This window comes from Triticum aestivum, chromosome 5A, assembly GCF_018294505.1.
Source record: "Triticum aestivum cultivar Chinese Spring chromosome 5A, IWGSC CS RefSeq v2.1, whole genome shotgun sequence".
Lineage (NCBI taxonomy): Eukaryota > Viridiplantae > Streptophyta > Magnoliopsida > Poales > Poaceae > Triticum > Triticum aestivum.
In genome coordinates, this window is record NC_057806.1 from 38,024,594 (window position 1) to 38,028,096 (window position 3,503).

Genomic DNA, 3,503 nt, shown 5'->3' on the forward strand with positions numbered 1-3,503 from the left:
TATGTTTGGTTAATTATTTTGATTTTGTTCCTTAGGTTAATAGAATCTTATTGCAGTTTTTTGTACAGATGTTCCATTTTACCTAGGGATAAAAAGTGCAATATAAAGGTTTAGTAAAGGATCTGAACTTATATCTGATCATTTAGGTGCTGAATTTGTCTATCTGAACTTTATTGGCACTGAAATTATCTCGACGACTGATATTATCTGATGTAACATACGTTGGGATAAATAATACTATACAAGTGGATATGAGGGATAAATAATATAATAGATGAGGGGGTGCTTAAGATTTTTTAGAAGTGTTTCTAATCATTACTAAACTCTTTCAAAGCAAGGGAACGATTTAAAGTTCTGTCCTGCATATAAAGCAGTGATTCATTTCCCTTTGAGTGGCTAAACATATAGTGGAAGAAGGGCTTCTATGTCACATCCATGGGTTCATATTTAGTTCCATGACAGCATTAGTAATAGAAAAGAAAGCATACTTGCTTCTCTGTGTTTTATATATGGTTTAAAAGTGTCTTCTGGGTTACTCTTTCATTATTTTACAGGAATGTTTGTTGTACATTGGTCCTACATGCCTCTGTCTGAGGCTGTTACGAGCTACTATCAGTTCCATTCCATTCTTATGTTTGAGAGATGGCGCCTGATTGCTCTGTCCTTGGAGGGGTTTAGACTGATGTTTTTGTTAGTGATGGAGGCGTCCAGTCACAGATACATTTTTTCCGGGGCGGTTCTTTCGATGGTTTTTTGTGTGTGGAAGTTCTTTCGATGGTTGTTTTCTTTTGATGGTCGTTGTTCATTGTATGGCCAGGCAGTTTCCAGGTGGTTCACATTTTTATAGGAGGCACATGCTTTTGTTCATCTTGCTTCTTGGCACTACATTTTTTTGTTTTGGCATGTACAAGATGTGAATTTATTAGTGTTGCTTCAGACTAAGTCTGGACCGTGCTGGTTCTAATAATGTGTTCTTTGATGCTTCTGCGGGTTGTATATTTTTGCATGCTCAGTGTGGGTAAACATATGGAGTTTTTCTATCTCTCTTGACTTCTCACTTTAACTTTTCGGGACATGAACATTGAAGTTACTATGGCTACCATAAAAAGGCATATTATGGCCTAATAAACTCTTAGTTGCATTAGTACTGATGATATGCTTTCTATCTGTCCTGATGTAATTCAGGAAATTTCTTTGCAAGGAAAAATATTATCTATAGTTAAAAGATACAATTCTTATTGTGGAGATCAACATGTTCTTGTTATATCATTTTCTGCAGTAGCTACCTCTTGAAATACAAATGTAGTAGGGTCAATAAATTTTGGATGAGAAGTGTATGTTTAGAGTTCCAAAATAAGTTTACATACCATCGACTCTTCATAAATCAAGTGTATTGTTCCTTGATTTACTAGAAGAAAATACAGTATATGTCATGGAGTCATCTTATTGAGACTTTTCTTCCGCGGATACTACAGATGCTTTGTGAGAGGATGCTTCTGCTGGAGACCTTGCTCCAGTCCAATGATTTATCCGACAAGGAGGTGAGCTCACATGTAAACATGTGTTTGTTTAAGACACTAAGAAAAAACACACGTCTTCTGAAATGCTTTACTCTATTTCGTAATTGAAGGAAAAATCTAATGTATTTCTAGACTTCTTTATGCACATATTGTCTGAAAAAGAATTTGTTAATGTGATCAGAATTATGAATAGGAAGTATATTGTGTCATTATTATAGAATGGAGCTCTGATTTTAATATACAAGGTAAGCTCATGGAAAGGTAAAAAATAATTCAACATTCAAATTCTTCATGCCAACCTGAAACTTGGAACACAACAGAATTCAGTGAACTCGCTCTAAACAAATTTTGTGATGGTGTCCGCATTCACTGGTCGCACAATGCAGGAGAAGCATTGTTGGGGTCCTCATTGTCACCAAGGGGATGCAACCTACATCAATCGTGTAGAGAGCCACTGATGTGTCCGTGCCCATGTTGTGCTACATCGAGCTTCAGTAAAAATAATATATTTCTGGGATTAGTCCTCAACAGGCAAGAAGAAGTGCCATCACTGGTATGAAACTCATGCCAGGGGAAGGGATTCCATCACTGCCTTTTGATCAGCAAGTGTAATCTCCATTGATGATCGTCCCTGTTCAGCATTCATCAACAGAATGCCATCTTCAGGCACCTCTCTAGGCCCTCACTCTGAATTCTTTCGGTTTTAAGTAAGGAAACAATCTATATGCATCTAAACAATTTTTTTCCAATTTATTGCTGCTCTGCTATGCCATTGTTTCTAGATCTTGTTCATAGTGTTCGAGTTTACATAGTCTCAATGTTCACTGAATAATATGAGAGGATTGATTGATGCTATACATACAGCCAAGTTTCTACACACTTGCATCAGTTTGCAGATATTTCCAGTTAAAAGATTGTACTCTGCTCTGCTCTGAGCTGGGAATTCTATTTCTCTGTAAAAAAATTGCTTGCTTTGTTTGTCAATCCTTGCTTATTTACTTTTTGTACGTTTTGGATGCAGTAGGTGCCCTCCCTCCATGGACGAGGAGGACATTGACCTGGACCTTGAGAACGACATCGTCCACCCCACACAAGGTCGTTGCCACCCAATAAACTTCTTTTCTTCTTCCATTCCAAGTTACCTCTGCTCTGTTTCTGCAATCGATTCATTGTTCACTAGCTATAGATCCCTATGCTGCTGTTGGTGGTGGTTGGTGAGGTGACGCTGGAAGGCGCGGAGGCGTCGTGGATGAAAGAGAAAAAGAAGAGGAAATACCGTATAGCTGCCCACCGCTGCTCACCTCGATGGCTCGACCACCTCTGCTATGCCGTCGCCGACACAGGGGGGGGCCGAGGTGATCATCGACGGTGCTCACCCCGACCCCCTTGGGATCTAGGGGAAGGGGCTATGGCGGCGGCGGCACTGGGAGAGGCGGCGGTGACAGCGGCGCTCAGAGAGGAGGCACCTACTTTATTTCTACTTCTACTTTTCTTCTGCACCTATAGTTTCAATGCTTTATCTGCTCGTGGAGCTATGCTTCTGTTGCATTGGGCTAAGGTTTGATTGCTTGAAGGTGTATGTCAAGGTGTAAGTGCAGCCTCATTGTTGATGATGAATACCGTGGAGTAAGAATGATCTGGCTCAGCAATTTTCTGGTTCCGGTCGTAGACATATTCGGGTTCTAGGTCACATAAATAAAATTTAGAGTTAATTGATCTGGCTCAGCAATTTTCTGCATTAGACATCTTTTTATGCTTATTTTTTTTGTGAATTCTACAATTTGTAGCTTTGTGCTAAACTGACATTTTTAGTCACCTACATTCCAGGATGTTTTCAAACTGATAATATTTTCGTAAGTTTAGGTTCGCACTTGGCTTTATGTAACACCCCGGATGTAATTTACCTTATATGTATCCCAACTCTTGCCGTTTCCGGCACTAAATTATTTTATTTTCCTCGGGTTCGGGTTTTTGTCTCCGTGT